The sequence below is a fragment of the Elephas maximus genome, chromosome 13 (genome assembly GCF_024166365.1).
Source record: "Elephas maximus indicus isolate mEleMax1 chromosome 13, mEleMax1 primary haplotype, whole genome shotgun sequence".
In the NCBI taxonomy this organism is placed as follows: Eukaryota; Metazoa; Chordata; class Mammalia; order Proboscidea; family Elephantidae; genus Elephas; species Elephas maximus.
In genome coordinates, this window is record NC_064831.1 from 53317260 (window position 1) to 53336018 (window position 18759).

The 18759-nt window shown below is 45.1% G+C and overlaps 1 long non-coding RNA gene across 1 annotated transcript; it reads left to right on the forward strand.

Moving 5' to 3' along the window:
* Window positions 1-3430: 3430 nt before the first annotated feature.
* On the forward strand, window positions 3431-18112 carry LOC126057196 (uncharacterized). The gene is made up of 3 exons (XR_007512447.1): window positions 3431-3536; window positions 16957-17055; window positions 17228-18112. It is a non-coding gene; the product is annotated as an uncharacterized LOC126057196 (long non-coding RNA).
* Window positions 18113-18759: the final 647 nt, after the last annotated feature.

Sequence of the window (18759 nt, forward strand, 5' to 3'; positions counted from 1 at the left end):
GGACCACTGTGGAATCTCGAGAGGAGAGCTAGTGGCTGGAGAGGTAAAAAGAAAAGCCCTTTGTGTGGGGGGCAGAGGCAAGGTTCTCTGCTCTCTCTTCCAAGGATCCAGCTCCTCTTGGTAGGTGCGGCATTGGGGGCTTGGTGGGGGCTGGGGAGGCTACATTTAATATATGATGGAAAGTCTTTATCTGTTTACAACTCAGACGATATTCAGAAAAGGGTTTGGAATACTTCCCTTCCAGTGGAACTCTGGTCGCTTAGGCTCATAAATCCAATACGAAACCCCCAGACACTGTAATAATACAGCCCAGACCCTTCCAATGATCGGCTGACCACACCCTGCATCACCACCCCCACCTCACCCCAAACCCACTGTGAAAACCACTTTCCACAATAAAACAATTGCCAAGTAACTACTACAATCACGCTGTGGCCAAGGACCCCATTCTCTGAAGGGAACCCTGCCATTATTCCGCAAAGGAGCAAGTATTGTGTCCAGCAAACAGCATATTAGAAATGTGAACCAGCAGCCGGGCAGTGGGGGTTTTGTTTTGACTGGGGGTGCTGGCTTTATAGGGTGGGATGGCTAGCATAGCTGTGCCTGGGGAACCTAGCCGGGAAGTGATTAATTGCTGGCTTATTCAGTCTGAAGACTGCCATTCCCAGGATTTGTTTTCCGGCCATCATACAAAGCACTCCCTTCTAGAACACTCCGGGGCTGTCTGCAGCACCTTCCCAATAAATTAAAAAGGGACAAAGGCAGAGTCATTTGCCTAGAAATAGGAATGTCATAAATATAAAGAAAATGTGCCTCAGTGAAGTGCTTCTAGTCTCTCAACTCGTGGCAGAACTGCCCTCGTCTTTGTCTGCGAATGTTCGAATGTTGGACTTGAAAACCCCTGTCTGGAATGTCTCCTGTTTCCAGCTGGTGTGCTCTCTTCCCCCTCCTGCTACAATGTGTTGTTACTCTTGTCTCTTGTTCTGCCTACTCTTTCACAGACACAGAAAGGACTTCCATATTCTCTTCGAATGATGAGAGAATATATGCAAATTAAAATTATACATAATTTAGCCTAAAGAACTAACCATTAAATTCCATTTCCATTTAAGAATTATTTACACTATATTATAGGAACTTCAGGTTGGGGGTTGGAAGACAATACAGAAGAAGTTTAAAATACATTTCTTGCCCTCAAGGCATCTATAATCTAGAGAAAGCAACCAAATATGTGTACACATGTCAAACAATGATACTAGACAGGATATGTTTGCACAGCAAGTGGGGGGTAAATGATACAGCAGTTCATGGAAAACAGACATCACACCACCTTCCTGGAAGCTTTTTAACCACCTAAACCATGGAAAAGGCTCTTGGGAGTGCTGAGTAATTTTCTCAGGGACTCCTCAGCCAGGGGCAGTTCACAGCCCACTCTTGTCTCAAATCTCAGAAATGAGCACTCTGCCAGTTTTTAAACACTCTGGTTTTTCTATTTTCTCTGGCCACCAAGTCTTTTGGTTCATTATTGTAGCTTGCTTCTCCCCTCTCACCACCTCCCATTCACTGTTTTATGTCATTTAAACTTTTTTTTTTTAATTTTTGGTCTTACCATACCTTTGCTTTTATTCTAGAATATCTCTTAGTCTTTAGAGCAAAGAGTATAAATCAATAATTACATAAACTCTTAGAAAAACTGTAAAATCAACTTTCCCCTCTTCTAGGGAGGTCTGGGAGGAGCTCTTGATTTCTGGGAAAGCACTTCATCCATGGGAAGAATCCGAAGTGCTGCTTCCTGTAGTAGTCGGAGAAGACGGCAAGTTTATGTGCTGGGATCGCCAGGCTTCGGAAACCTCAGCGGAGTCCAAGCCTCCCTAATGGGCTAGGAGCCCAGGGGTCTCCGGATAATCCATTTTCCAGCTTTCCAGAAAAGATGAAAAATGGGGCAGTGTGTGAGCGAGTCGGGTTTCACAACTGTGAAGTATGAGTTGTTCAGGTTGGGACCCTCCTTTGGGTTTCCTAAGTTGGGCTCCTACCCAAGAAGATAAAGTATTACTAATAAACATGGAATCATCAAATTTGGATGAAAAAGACTCTAGCCTGAAGAATTACTTCTAATCTGTATAATAGTAATAGTAATAGATGCATGTTATATATTTAAAGGAATATGTAAATTTTTGCAGTAATTTGCAAGTTCAAATGAAAAGCTCCTTGCCCTATTTGGATACAAGGTTGCAAGGTAAATAAGCAAAATGGACACATAAGGTAAAAGCCACCATGCAAAGGTGTACATTTGAGCTATGTGTCACAAAACATCATAAAAACAATAGAGAAAAATCTATAAAGGAAAAAAGGTCATCCATAATCCCACCACCATTAAGAAGAAAAACTTATTTTCCATGAATTTTGCCTGCATGAATGTATAAGATTTTTTATTCAAAAGTTTATTTTTTATTCAAAATGTTTTGCATAAGCCCCTTCCTATGTTCCTAACCTAGTCTTCATGATGTCATTATGTGATACTCTATCTGGTTCATGTTCCATAATTTGTTATTCTGTTTTTGATCATTTGGGTATTTTCTAACATTTTGCTGTCAAAACTAGGGCTGATGAGAGTCTTTGCAATTTGTTATTTTCTGACTCATCACAAACATTCTCTTGTTTTTTTTAACTACAATATGTAGTGAGTCCTGGACTAGACAACCCTTTTCTGATTTCCAGGTTATGGGTTCTTAAAACAAAAGCAAACTGTGGTTGGGGAAGAGGACTTTAAGAAACCTAGCTGCATTCAACTGTTCACCCCCAAAGCATGCAAGCTTGAACCTGAAGAGATGCGTCTGTGCGACCTCTCTGCTCTCTCCTGGGCCCTTGTCTATGCGGCCCCCATCCACTCTCCCCTGGACCCCCTTCTATAAGGCCTCTCCACTCTCCCCTGGACCCTTGTCTACGTGGCCTCTTGGCTCTCTCCTGGACCCTCGTTTGCACGGCCCTTCCGCTCTCTCCTGGACCATTGTCTAGGTGCCAGGTTGATAAAGTGAATAGTGGGTGTGGGCTCAGAAGCTGCCCAGGGCCATGCCTGTCTCAGCTTTGGGGAGACCTAATTACCAGTAATGAACAGTAATGGAGGGAGGAAGGCCAGATAAAGGAACTGGAAACTCTGGCTGAGGAGGTGGTATAGGATAGCGCTTAAAATCCCGGGTGATAATAACAGTACCTGCATCATAAAGTTCGGGGTGTGATTAAGATAGTGTAGTGCCTGACACTGACCTCTCAACCATGGACAACTGTGTCACTATTTAACACACCTGTATTATTTAAATCCATGCCACCAGCCCTGGTAGCCACCCTTCCCAGGCTTCAAAGAAACGGCTACCCTTCTCTCTTTCAGACTCACCCATGAGGCTGCCATATTGTGCTGTCTTTTCTCCTTTCAGGCTGCCTCGGATGTTCGTTTTTCTCGGGCTGACTCACTGGGATGGCTCATGCCTGGTGACCAGTTAGCCGAGTAGCCCAGTTGGATCATCCCCCTGAAATCACAGGTAGGCAAGGCTTCATGGCCCCTCAGGACTAACGTCTAGCACTGGCGAATACTAAGAACAGCACCTCTCAGGTGGGAGGGGAGGGGTGGTGGAGACACTGAATGACCAACCACCACCAGCTCTCCAGGGAGCCACCTCCCCCAGTGGCTTTCAGAAAGGAGCACCCAGCTTCTGTGTCTCCCCCAAGGCATGATGGGGGTTTACCTCTGCGAGTCTGGTTTCCTGGGGACTTCTCAATGACACTGTGAAAACCTAGCTCACCTTGTTCTCAGACACTGGACAGTTACCTAGGGCACTTGGAAGTTGACTTCCAACAATTTAACAGTATCGTCCTCCTCTGGGGAAATCCCTAACATCTAAGGTGCTGTCCCATGGTTTCCTCTGCTGGGCTTGCAGCTCCTGCTTCTGCGTCTTTAGGCAGGAGGAAGCAGGCTGCTCTCAGCCAGGGCAGCTCCACATGAACTTCAGCTCCTGCATGAGCTGTGGCTTTTGCCTCCAGAGACTTTGGAGTGTGGGGCAGGACGCAGGGACCCAGCCAGCACCGGCAACAAAAGCCGAGCATCTGCTATGGGTCTAGTTGGCTGGTGTACACAACACCAGGGAATATCTTTCCTTTCACACTCTATTGTGCTAGGGCTTCAATTACATTCTTGACCCAGAGCCCAGGAATGGGGAGAGCAAGCACTCCAGAAATCCTTGGTGCAATGACTCACACGAGTTTTCAGCCCATATGCCTCGCTGGCGACAGTGCATCCCTCTGGTCTTCTAGGTGGATGGTGCCATCGCCGGCACCTCCAAATAGCTGAATGGAGCATCCCCCAGCCTCAGGGCTGGCATGAAAGGTGGGTTGGATGCTGGCTTATCCCTCAGGGCCATGTATGAGTGCATCAGCAAAACGGGTACCCAAAAAATGAGAAAAAAATCAGTATAATTTTGTATTTGTATTTCTGTAGTAGCATTGGTAAAGTCATCAATGGAAAAAAGTCTGCATTTCCTTAGTCTGTCTTACAGTTATTTTATTGTTGTTAGGTGCCCTTGGGTCAGCCCTGACCCATAGAGACCTTATGTACAACAGAATGAAACACTGCTCGGTCATGCACCGTCACGGTCATTGCTGTGTTTGAGCCCATTGTTGCAGCCACTGTGTCAATCCACCTTGTTGAGGGTCTTTTTTTCACTGACCCTCTACTTTACCAAGCATGATGTCCTTCTCCAGGGACTCAACCCTCCTGATAACATGTCCAAAGTAAGCAAGACATAGTCTCGCCATCCTTGCTTCTAAGGAACATTCTGGCTGTACTTCTTCCAAGACAGATTTGTTTATGCTTCTGGCAGTCCATGGTGTATTCAATATTCTTCACCAATACCATGATTCAAGTGCATCAGTTCTTCGGTCTGCCTTATTCATTGTCCAGCTTTTGTATGTATATAAGGTGATTGAAAATACTATGGCTTGGGTGGGGGCAACTTAGTCCTCAAAGTGACATCTTTGCCTTTTAACAGTTTAAAAACTTATTTTATACTTTTGTGATATTTTCTTGTGCAAGGGGTGCCTTAAGCTGACCCTATAGCTCACCAGTGCCGTGGCTCACCCCCAAGGCTAGCCCAGGCCCTCTGCAGGCTTCTCCCCCGTGACCATGACTCTCCTAAGGAGCTGGCCCCCCCTTCCCCCAGCACACGCTCACACATCCACACCCAGGGCCATCATCACCACCACTACTCACAATGGGGAAAGACTAGCCACACTTGTGGCTTATGTATTATGTCTCCTGTATTTTTGTGAGTCTGCAGTATTGATAAAACCTGGGCCTGCAGCTCCACAGCTTCTTGCCAGCTCCCAGGACACCATGCCACTGGCCTATGGCCACACTCCAAGTCCCCAGCTCTGCGGTCTGATTTGGTGTGTCAGATGGACACCCTCAGAGAGACTGAAGGGGCAGGAAACAGAAACCAACTCCTTCTGCTTAGGATTCAAAGTCCAGGAAGGGAGCACCCCTTGTCTCACACCAGCCTAGGCTCTCAGGAGGGTGAGGCCCCAGGGGTAGTTTCACAAAACTGTATACAGTGAGATGCCCCCCCCTCCAAAAAAAAAAAAAAAAACCCATTGAGACTTATAGTGACCCTATAGGACAGAGTAGCACTGCCCAATAGGGTTTCCAAGAAGCAACTGTGGATCTGAATTGCTGACCTTTTGGTTAGCAGCCATAGCTCTTAACCACTGTGCCACCAGGGCTCCACACAGTGAGAAACGGGTACTAACTCCTCACAAGGAAATCAGAGGCCTTGGGATGGGGAAACACTGACTGCTGGTAGCTGTCGTTGAGTCAGTGGTGACTCATGTGACCCCGTGCACAACGGAACGAAGTGCTGCCCGCTCCTGCACCACCCTGAGACCTACTGCAGATCAGACCATTATGCTGTATGTGGTTTTCACTGGCTGATTTTCAGGATTACATCAGCAGGCCTTTCTTCCTAGTCTGCCCTAGCCTGAGAAGACTCTGAAAACCCGTTAGCATCACAGCAAAACACAAGCCCCACTGACAGGATGGGGGGTGGGCACTGAGCATGAAGTACCTTGGCTGGGAATCTAACCCAGGTCTCCCGCGTGGAAGGCGAGAATTCTACCACTGAGCCACCACCCTGCCCCCAAAGAAACACTACCTATTGCTGTCAAGTTGATTCCAACTCATAGCGACCCATTGGACAGAGTAGAACTGCCCCATAGGGTTTCCTAGGCTGTAAGTCTTTATGGAAGCAGACTGCCACATCTGTCTCCCATGGAGTGGCTGGTGAGTTCAAACTGCTGACCTTTCGGTTAGCAGCTTAGCTTTTAACCACCATGCCACCAGGGTTCCGTAAAGAAACACTAGGTAGCCAAAATCCACAAATGCCCACAGCAACAGGGATTCCTTGGTGCCAGGGGAGTGGGCAGAGCAAAGAATCCCTGGAGGGAGGAGACTATGTGGAAATTGTGTTGCTGAGGGGAAGGGAAAAGGAACCTGGGATACAGAGGAATCTGTAAAGAGACTGTGGGTTCTAGCCCCTCAGGACCACTAGCCATTCTTGGTGGGGGGAGGGCGCTAAGACACAGGCAGGACCAGATGAGCTCACTGAAACATCAGGGTGCAAAATTTAAGGAGGCGCTCATTCTTGAGGTCCAACAAGCACTTGCCAGCAAGGGTCTCTTTAAATTTTACACCCGCGTGCCTCACTCTCTCACCCCAGTCCCAGCCCTGCTAAAGCAGGTGATAGTCACTCTTTGATCTCCTTGTTTGCTATCCCATCAGGGACAACCAGCGTGGCCTTCTGTGCCTCAGTTTCTCCCTCAAGAAAATAAGAAAATAACAAGGTGATAGTGAGGAAGAAAGTCACTCATCATAAACATCTTCAGCACTTATTTATCTTGGGATGTGTGGTACCCCACCCGGGGCCTGGCATGTAGTAGATGCTCAATAAAATGTTCAAGGAGTGGATGATGTGAAATGGAAAAGACTGTTCATCATTTAATAGCATTTGTCTGCTCCCAGCAGGCAGGGGCTGTATTTTTCATCATCTCTGCACTTATCACATCCCTGGAATATAATAGAGGTCAATAAAGTCTGTTGAATTTGATACAGGTGAAATGCATTCTGCCTGAAAGTACAGTTAGTAGTCTCATTTTTACAAGGTATCAAATGAGGGATGTTCTTCAAAATACGTTGCTTGCTCTTCTTGAAATTCCCTACTAGGAATTTATTCCTTTGGCTTTCATTTTCCTTGCCCACTTATCTTATTTTCAAATACCAGTGCCCATAAGGGGAGGAAAAAAAAAAAACCCCATTGCCATCGAGTCAATTCCGACTCATAGTGACCCTATAGGGAAAGAACTACATTAACCAAAAGCAGAATTTTACCTTCTTTGCAAGTTTGCCCCAGGAGTACTCTAAGCCAGGGGGTTGGCAAATTAGAGCCTGAGGGCCAAATTCAGCCCACTGTCTTATTTTTGTACAGCCTGAAAGCTAAGAATAGTTTTCACATTTTTAATTATTTTATAAAAGAAGAAGAATATTTCATAACATGTGAAAATTATATGAAAGTCAAGGTTTATAAATAAAGTTTTATTGGAACATAGCCACACCCATTTGTTTATGTAACGTCTGTGACGGCGTTTGTGCTACAACTAATGGCCAGTAACAAACAGTACCAGTTGCCATCAAGTCCATTTTGACTCATGGCAACCCTGTGTGTGTCAGACTAAAACTGCTTCCATAGGGTTTTCGGTGGCTGATTTTTTGGCAAGTAGACTTTTCTTCTGAGGTGCCTCTGGGTGGACTCGAACTTCCGACCTTTTGGTTAGATGTGGTAACTTTTTGTACCACCCAGGGACTACAACAAACAGCAGAGTTGAATAATTGTGACAGAGACCACAAGGCCATAAAGAAAAATATTTGCTACCTGGCCCTTTACAGAAGTTTGTTGACCCCACTCTAAAGGGAGGCTCTTTGTACTCCTAAAATTATCCCATTAGTTTGTTTCAGCCTTTTTAATAAAATCACTAGATGTAAACTAGCTTTAGTAAGGAAGTGATATTCACTTTAGGAGATAAACACAGATTCCAAGAAAGTTGGGTAAAAATAGAAATCTTGTGAATAAAACCCTATTCTAAATACTTTTAAATTTCTATTTAAAATAATTATTTAGGCTGGGAGAAGTGGAAATGTTCTCTCTCTGAGTGTCGGGGGGTCAAGCTTGTCTGAAACAGCATCTGCATTGCTCTGGAGACCCGTGCTCTTTATCTTGTCTCTTCTCTGATCTAACTCTCCAAGTTCAGTCCTGTAGGCGCTGGTGCGCACCCTACTTAATCTCAAGGTCTCAGCTCACTGGAGGCAAACTGTTTGAATTATGAATTATGACCCAAGCAAGAGAGAAATCTTTTCCCAGGAGTAGAGAAGGAAGTGATTTACTCTGGGCACTCCCAACAATATGCCTAGGAAGCCATCCGTCTTCAGCTAAATGGTTTCCATACTGCAAGGCGTAGGGGGAAGGGACAGGCCAGGGTAGGAACTCCAGAACTGGCTTTTCTCCCATTCTCCCCAACCCCAGCCCCAAGTTTGTCAGCAAATGTTGAATTGTTCATTTTGCGCCTCCCCCCCCAAACCCCACTTGGATTCTCTTCCCAAACTTCTGGTTTTGCAGCTGGCCATCTTCAAGGGAAGTACGCTTGGACTGAGATGCCAGCACAAGGATTTTCAAGTCAGGATGTCACCTCCCAGTGGGGAAAGTTGATGAAGTCTGATCCAGTGTGATTTTCCCTGGTTCACTGGAATTCTAGATTTTCCTGGATTTGTCAGAGGGATTGTGTTAGTCTCACATTAGTCCAAGTTGTAGCAGAAAAGAGAGTGTCTTAGCAGGGTAAAAAAGAATTCTCGGGGCCAAAACAGCATGCGAGCCTTCTAGGCATGCTCTGGACTGCTAGTAAACAATCCAAACAACAACTCCACCTTCAGGATGTGAACTGAGCAGAGTTCACAGAAGGCAGTAGGCTCTCACGCTGCTTGACCCAGTCTGCAGTGAAGTGTTCTAACCCCGTGCTCATAGTGTGGAACCCTGGTGGCGCAGTGGTTAAGAGCTTGGCTGCTAACCAAAAGGTAGGCGGTTCGAATCCACTAGCCCCTCCTTGGAAACCCTAGGGGGCAGTTCTACTATGACCTGTAGGGTCACTATGAGTCAGAGTCGATGGCAACAGAGTTTGGTTCATACTGTAGTGGGGTGTATGTCATGAAATAAGCATTTTAAACAAGAAATTCCACATCTTTTCCTGATGCGAAGGAACTTTGAATTTTCCCAAAGTCATGAAATCAAATATGAAGATCAGGTTGTTGAAGCAAGTGGGCCAAGATCCTGCAGCTAGGGGGCAGCAGAGTTCACATTATAATCCAGGGTCCCTGACACTCATCACCTCCCATCATGCAACACTGTCTTCCTGTGGCTGGTGGGGGCGGGGTTGTGGGTAGAACCATGAAGGCAAATTACTGTGGGGTGGAACCAAGTCCTTTATAACAAGAGAGAGCTAAATGTCCATCAACAGATGAATGGATAAATAAAATGTCATACATACAATGGAACATTATTCACCCATAAAGAGAAATGAAGCCCTAATGCATGCCACGGCAGGAGTGAACCTTGAAAATATTTTGCTGAGTGAAATATATTAGTCACAGAAGGACAAATATTATATGATCCTACCTATATGAAATAGACAGTTGTTTATTACCAGTTACCAGGGGAGAAAAGGGAGTCATTGCTTAGGGGACACTGAGTTTCTATTAATAGTGGTGGAAATTTCTGGAAAAGTATAGTGGTAATGGTTGCACATGTGATGAACATAATCTATGTCATTGAATTGTACAAGTAAAAATTGTTCAATTGGCAAATGTTTTGTTATATATACACCCTCTCCTCACTTACTGACATGGTTAGATTCCAAAGACCAGGTCATTATGTGAAAATCAGTGTTAATGCAAAAATGGAAGATGATCACATCAGATCACAAACTGGAGGATAACTACATCATTACATAACCGCCAAATTACATCATTATTACATAACTGCTAAACCACTGAGAATCATGGCCTAGTCAAGCTGACACATAACCTTAACCATCACAGCCAGTGTTACTCTTGCCTTGCCAGATACACGTCATTTTAGTATTGTAAATGCAAAATGTTGGATAATGAGATAGTAATAAGTTAAGAGAAGCTGTATTTTTACCACGAATTTAAAAAGAGAGAGAGAGAGAAATAGAGGAACTACTACACGCCAGACTCCCATCTTTGGTACAAGCTATTGATATTTTCTTTATATTATATAAAATGCTATGAAAATACAGCTTCAAGACATGTGCCCTAGACCTTGCTTTCAGACTGCCACTAGTTCCATGGGCTTTGAATTGTTTACCTTATTTAATACTCGCAACAACTACATGAATTGGTACTATTACCCCCATTTTAATTGATGACAACATTGAGGCTCAGAAAAGACACAGAGCCCAGAAGTGGTAGAGCTGGGATTGAAACTAGGGCTGGCTAGGTGCAAAGCTCGCATTCTTTTCACCATTTTTTGCTGCTTCTTTGTTAAGAATGTTAATGAGCTGTAGAGAGGTGGGGCCAGTAGTGGTGATCAGCTTGTGGAGGAGTGAGGCAAGGCTCCATGGCCTTCTGATAGACTGGGGACCTGTCCTTCAGGGAGCTGTGGGTTGAGATGTCACTGGGGTGGAAGTCCAAAGGAGAAAATAAGATTCCCCCTAGCCAGAAAGAGCTGGTCTTCCCCAGGGTGAGGCCAGGCTTGACTTCTCTCTGTCTGCCATGATGCTTAATGCAGAGCAGCCTACCCATGCCCACTGGGCAATTGAGGTCAAGAGCCCATCCCAAACAGGGCTGTTGTATTTTATGCCATTTTCCTTTTTCATCAAGAAAAGCAACAACAACAGTCCCCGGGTGGTACAACCAGTTAAGTGCTTGGCCTTGCTGTAGGGAGTTCAGAGGGTGTGGAGTGAGGGAGGTGGGCAAGGGTGGTGCCAATTACATGGCAGAAGTTTCAAAGTAGGTGCTAGTTACGTAGTGCTGCTGTAACAGAAATACTGCAAGTGGGTAGCTTTAAAGAACAGAAATTTATTTTTTTCACAGTTCTGGAGGCTAAAAGTCCAAATCAGGTCCTTAGCCATGTCAATCCCTTCTGTGAGCCTCTCTCCCAGTGGCTAGTCTCTGCCAGTGATCCTTGGCGTCTGTCTTCCTCTGTGTGTGTCTCTGTGTCTATCCTGCTCTTTTTATAACTCAGAAGTGGTTAGATTTAGAACCCACCCTGTTCTGGCATGACTCATTGACATAACAAAAGAAAATCTCTATTCCAAACAGGGTCGTGTTTACAGGGACAGGGGTGAGGATTTCAACACATTCTGGAGGGACAAAATTCAGTTCAAAACAAGGTACATACCAAAAACCAAACTCAGTACCCTCGAGTCGATTCCGACTCATAGCGACCCTATAGGATAGAGTAGAACTGCCCCATAGAGTTTCCAAGGAGCGCCTGGTGGATTCGAACTGCCAACCCTTTGGTTAATAGCTGTAGCACTTAACTGCTACGCCACCAGGGTTTCCAAGGTACGTATAGCCCTCAGAATTTGTTGAAGTACCAAATTCATGAAATGTCCAGATGGTTGGATACTTTGTAGGAAACATTCAAGGGGCTGAGCTTTGTGGCCAGTTTTGATATCAGCTGAAACCAAAACAGCATGAAGAGGTATGCAGGAGCAGGGAATCAGAAGGAGGCTGGAAGTGGGGTAAAGGACACTCCAAAAGCCTGGGGAGGGCTTTCAGCAACAACAAGCAGGGCCATCTGGTCAACCGGCCCCTCTGGCACAGGGCCTCCGGCCGATGAGCTTGTTTCAAAGGTCTGTGGAAACATGTGAGAGCTGAAAAAAAATCATCAGATCTAAAACATAAAAAGAAAACTATAAAATTGAAAGTAACACATTTTAATTAGATGTCTATAAAACATAATTATGTCAACACTATTCATTTTTAACTTTAGTATTATAAATTTTTACATTTGAAAATAATTTCAAGGTTTGATTTTGTCACTCTGTAAAGTTTCCCGTGCATGCGTGATGACAACCCAGAAATCGTAGCCAGCCATGCAGTAAATGAATCACTAGTAGCCAAATAATGTCAAAAGCAAGGCTAGTAAAACCCTTTCGATTTATCCCACAGTGAAAATCTCACATTTAATGTGAGGTAAAAAAAAAAAAAAAAAAAAAATTTTTTTTTTTTTTTTATGGGTATGTCTTAATGTGTGTGGTATGATGTGGAACCCAGATTCCATAATTAAAAGGTCCTGGGGCCTGTAAAGTTATTAAACCAGCCCTGGACACAGACCCTGGATATAGGCCCTGGATTGGGGTCCAAGTCAAGTTGAACCAGATCGCTGAGGAGTGAGATGGGGCCCCAGCCAGTACTTGGGTAATAACTAGGTTAGAGGAATCTCAACAACAACAAAAAAAACTGAACTCAACGCTGTCAAGTAGGTTCCAACTCATGGTGACCACATAATGTTATAGAGCAGAACTGCTCCGTAGGGTTTTCTTGTCTGTAATCTTTTTTTTTTTAGTAATTTTTATAGTGAAAGTTTACAAATCAAGTCAGTCTCTTACATATAAACTTAAATACACCTTACTACATACTCCCATTTACTCTCCCCCTAATGATTCAGCCCGCTCCCTCCTTCCAGTCTCTCCTTTCGTGATAATTTTGCCAGTTTCTAACCCCCTCTACTCTCCCATCTCCCCTCCAGACAGGAGATGCCAACATAGTCTCAAGTGTCCACATGGTACAAGTAGCTCACTCTTCGTCAGCATCCCTCTCCAACCCATTGTCTAGTCTAATCCACGTCTGAAGAGTTGGCTTCGGGAATGGTTCCTGTCCTGGGCCAACAGAATGTTTGGGGACCCTGACTGCCGGGGTCCTTCTAGTCTCAGTCAGACCATTAAGACTGGTCTTTTTATGAGAATTTGGGGTCTGCATCCCACTGTTCTCCTGCTCCCTTAGGGGTTCTCCGTTGTGTTCCCTGTCAGGGCAGTCATCGGTTGTGGCCAGGCACCGTCTAGTTCTTCTGGTCTCAGGATGATGTAGTCTCTAGTTCATGTAGCACTTTCTGTCTCTTGGGCTCATAATTACCTTGTGACCTTGGTGTTCTTCATTCTCCTTTGATCCAGGTGGGTTGAGACTCATTGATGCATCTTAAATGGCCACTTGCTAGCATTTAAGACCCCAGACGCCACACTTCAAAGTGGAATGCAGAATGTTTTCTCAATAGATTTTATTTTGCCAGTTGATTTAGATGTCCCCTGATTGGCTGTAATCTTTATGGAAGTGTTTGGCCAGGCCTTCTTCCGTGGTGCTGTGGGGTGGGCTTGAACTGCCAACCTTTAGGTTAGCAGCCGATTGCAAACCTCTTGCGTGACCCAAGCTCCTCACATAATTTCCAATTCAGAGTCAAACTACACAAGTGCTTTCAATCCTGAAAACCAAAAAAACATAAATCGACTGCTGCGGAGTCAGTTCCAACTCATAGTGACCCTATAGGACAGAATAGAATTGCCCCTGTAGGGTTTCCAAGGCTGTAAATCTTTATAAAAGCAGACTGCCACACCTTTCTTCCCCTGGAGCGGCTGATGGGTTCTAATCAAAGACCTTTTCGGTTAACAGCCCAGCTCTTTAACCACTGCACCACCAGGCTCTGTTTCAGTCCTGAGGGGCTACTTAAATGTATGGGATTTTAGGTGGTGGATGCGAAGCTCTCTGGAAGGAAGGAGCACCCTTCAAACGTAATGAATGAACGATCAAGTATTAAGTCTCCGAGAGGCTAATGTAACTCATGACAGAGGAAGTGAACCAGAAGGGGTGGGTGGTAAATCACAGGTCAGGTGGCCTAGGTGTGAGGCCAGAAGGCTCTGGGGTTCTCAGTCCTGAACCCCAGCTGGCTACATTACTTAGCCGCTGTAGGTCTCCTGGTGGCAGCCAGGATGTGCCGTCACCCACAAAAACCCTAGAAACCGACACCGTTTACTATATTCCCTTTGAAGGACTTTTTTTTTTTTTTTTTTCCTTTAATGATTTCACTCTTATGAATACACTCGAGAAAAGGGAGGAAAAAAAGAAAAATAGTGCTTTCCAAACATCTTTCTTCTCCCTCATTTTTTGGTCTTTGATCCTGCCCCCTGGCTTATGCTGTGACATGCCCTCCCCTGTCAGGCCAGCTGCATTTCCTCTCCCCCAGTCCTCCCCAGCAAGCTTCTTTAACTGTGAGTTTCTCTCTGTGAGGCAGGAAAGGTGGCCAGCAGACACCCCTCAGAGCCCTCCCAGGGGGGTTCAGAGCTGTGGGTGGTGGAGACGGGGAGGCCAGGCTGAGCAGACCACAGCAACCTGACCCAGCAGGGCCCCCACAGTGCTTGTGGCCAGTGACACCTCCTCACCATACCCCACCCCCAGTGGCTCCAGGCCCGTGACCTCCAGGCAGTTGGGTGTGAAGTGGCCGCTCTGATGTTTGCCTGCTCTTCACTGGCAGGTGACCCGGGGAAGGCAGTTTAATAGGTCCCTGTGTCTCTCTTTTGTGGTTGTCAGTGATCAGAAAGGCAGAGACCAAAGTGCAAAGGTGAGGAATGACCCTTCTCCAGCCCAGGCCTGACCCTCCTTCCCTGAGGAAACGCCCCTTCAATGCCTCCCTGCCACTACACAGAGCAGACAGGGTCACATAGGACTCTGAAGTCTAATGGTTTTCCCCCAGTGAACCAACATCCACCTAGCACTTTGCCGTTCCTGGGGAACTTCCACGTGTTTTATTTGATCCTGACAGTGATGCTGGGAGCAAGGTGGGGCAGGTATCAGAATTATCCCCATTTTATAGATGAGGAAAGGGCTCGGGGTGAAGGGACTTGGCTATTCAAACCTGCTTCTTCTGACTCCAAGCCCCATGTTGTGTGAGCTTCAATCCTGAGAACCAGCGGGGAAGCACAGCTCTCACGACATAGCCAATGGGGGAAACAGAACGCAGGGTGGGGGGGGGAGGGGGGTATGCAAACCATATTTGTGATCCTAGAACCAGAATCTGTCTCAGAAAGCTTTTTGAGGCTTAAGATGCCATCATCATATAAGGTCATTGATTTCTAGAGGGAAAGATCATTTCCTTTATGGCAAGATCCAATTCATTCCTTCATTCATTGATGCATTAATTCAGTCAGCAGCGACTGCGTGTATATTGAGCACTACTCCATGTCCAACAGACACAAGCCAATTTACCAACAATCAGCGCACCCAAAGACCCAATCTGATGAATTATCAGTTCACTGCATTTCTCAATCGGATCAATTTGTCAAGTGATACATTCACTGATTTTCCCAAAATTACCAGCCGTAGTCGTAACTGCTTAAACGATAGTGTTTTAACAATCAAAATGTTGGTGAAACAAATGTGTAGAAATTAAAATTTTTTCCTATAAAATACTACTTCTCTGGTCAAAATTGCAGCCTTCACTATATGATAGAATTGTTTTGACTATTTCTGGTTTCTTTATATGCTTTTGAAGGTAAGTGTATATTTTCAAACTAGAAACATTTTAAATATTTTTGTCATAGTTTCTCAGAAGGCATTTAAGCCTTGATTTCATAGAGGCTGTGTAGAGAAGTGGTTAGGAGCCCAGACTTGAAGATGGCCTGCCCGGCTTGTAAGCCCAGCTCTGTCACTTTCTTAGCTGCAGGACCTTGGTGACATTACTTGAATATATGGGATGCGACCTCAGCCACATTACTGCAAATGCTGAAAAGAAATGCACCACAATGATAAGAAGGTTATTTCTTGGTAGCAGGATTGTGTGTAATTTTACTTGCCTTTCTTGCATATTTTCTTTTAAAACGTCCTTTCATTTTAACTGTTTACTGTATCCAAGGAACTAGATGGCTTCAGATAGGTTGTTTTATTGAATCCTCCCAGTAAACCCACAAATCCGAACCCATTGCTGTCAAGTTGATTCCAACTTGTAGTGACGCTACAGGACAGAGTAGAACTGCCCCACAGGGTTTCCAAGCAGCAGCTGGAGGATTTGAACTGCTGACCTTTTGGTTAGTAATTGAACTCTTAACCACTGTGCCACCAGGGCTCCAATAAACCCACAAGGCAGTTAATATTGTCACCATCTTACAGATAAAGAAACTGAGTCTTCAGATAACTTACACTCGGTCCCACACCTTGGAGGAGCCTGAGTTCTAGTCTGACTTCAAAGCTCATGCTAATCAAACTTCCTTCTCTATTAAATGTTTATAAAATCTGCATCGCAAAATACGGTGGGAGGATGAAATGAGATGACAGCTAGGAAAGCCTGCCGAAGATGATAAAGCCATCTGCAAAGACTGATAACACTCAGTAGTGTGCACTGTATGTGCACAGAGCAACCGGACGATGTGCTGTTCCAAGCATTTCACATGTATCGTGTCCCTTTAATCATGGCAATGACCCTGTGAGGCAGGTGGCCCTTATTATCCCCATTTTACAGAAGAGGATGTGGGGGAACAGAGAGGGAAAGCAACGTGCCACGGTCACATAACTGTAAACAAACAAACAAAAACAATAGCCGTTGAATGATTCTGATTCATGGCGACCGCCTGTGTGTCAGAGTAGAACTGTGCTCCATAGAGTTTTTAATGACTGATTTTTCAGAAGTAGATCGCAGGACTTTCTTCTGACATGCCTCTGAGTGAACTTTTTATTGGCAGCCTAGTGCGTTAATTGTTTGCACCGCCCAGGTATTAATTATCTAGCCTTTTGATAGTAAATTAATTCCGGAATTCATTGGACAACTTTTTTTCCAATCTTCTTTCTGATTTGCTCCTCAGGGATGTACTGCAGAGAATGGGAACTGCCTCACTAGATGGAGAGTAGCCCACCTGGCTCAGCAGGAGAGGCTGCAGGGTGAGGCAGGTGAGAGATCAAAGGTAGGCATTAGGTTCATGCCTTCCATGGTGCTCATTGGCCTTGCTTCCCTTAGACAACCACCAACTCCAAGGACACTGCTGGCATCTGCTGTCCAAACATTCTCCATCCAGCCACCTCTCCCCTTACCTTCGTGCATGATTCTCTCGCGATCTTTATTACTGTCTTTCCCAGATCCAATCTACAGCCAGATAGAAGAATTCCAACCTCGGCTCAATTTCAAACACAAGAAGGGTAAACCCTTAGCAGAACTGGAAGTGCTGGAAGAAGAGAGTTAAGATACACTGCTGGCCCACGTCACCACGGGGCAAGGTATTTGCATCTTGGAGTCTGTTTCCTTGTCTGTAGATAGAAGACAACACTAACAATATCTGCTTCATACAATTGTTAAAATGAAATAAGATCATATGATATACTGGACTCTTTCAAGTGTTAAAGCTCTATATGAATTTTCCATCTACAATCTACCTTCCCACCAGAAAAAAAGGAAACCCTGGTGGTGTACAGTTCGAATCCACCAGGCGCTCCTTGGAAACCCTGTAAGGCAGTTCTACTCTGTCCCGTAGGGTCATTATGAGTCAGAATTGACTCGACGGCAGTGGGTAGGTAGGTAGGTAAAGGGCAAACCAGGATGGGAACAATTAACCAGTAACCAGGTGCCCTCAAGTCGATTCTGACCCGTGGTGACTCCTTGTAGGTCAGAGTAGAACTGTGCTCTAAAGGGGTTTTCAGTGGCTGATTTTTTGAAAGTAGATTGCCAGGCCTTTCTTCTGAGAAGAGGCTCCTCTGGGAGTCAAACCTCCAACCTTCCAGTTAGCAGCCCAGGGCATTAACCTTTTGGTACCACCCAGAGTATCCAGCGAACAATTAAACGTCTTCAAATGCCTGGTGGCATAGTGGTTAAGAGCTCAGCTGCTAACCAAAAGGCCAGCAGTTTCAATCCTCCAGTTGCTCCTTGGAAACCCTATGGGGCAGTTCTACTCTGTCCTGTAGGGTTGCTGTGAGTCGGAATCAACTCGACCGCAACGGGCTTGGTTCTTTGGTTTTTAAATGCCTAAAATCACCTCTGTTTGCATTTTAAAAATTAAAAAAAAATTTTTTTTAATGCAAACAGAGGATTTTGAATTTGTGAAGATGAAGTCTCAATCAGTCTTTTTGCATCTCATTAAGCGCATCTGAACCAGAATGTAAAACAGTGAAAAATGTATCTGGTTTTGTAAGTGGTAAAAGCTTTCATAATTAAAATTGTCCCTTCCATCTGGGACTGTCAGAGTATGACCAAGATGCTGGTTCGCAAGTTTCCCATCACTTCTTTCGGGCAAAACGTCTAGCAAACCAGCAACCTAAAACTGAGAAAACTAGTGGGCTTTCTGCCCTCAAGTTCCCTCGGGAACTGATGCAAATAGCCAAGCCAAGAGGCCTGGCTCTGTCTAAGTGGCTATGAGCATCACACCAGATTCTGTTTGCCTGAAAACTCCTTCTGACTGGGTCTAGGTGCCAGTAGTTGGATGATGATCAAGCTGCTTGAGGCCAATCTAATAAATATTCCTTCCTGGATCCTTCACTCATGTTGGTGGCTTGGAAATTCCGCAACATCAGTATTCTCTCTATTAGCAAGTTTCAGTGAGCACGTGTCAACTATTCCGGAACTATCTGCTCAACCACATACTATGTAGGCACTGGACTGGAGGCGATGTTGGGTCAGA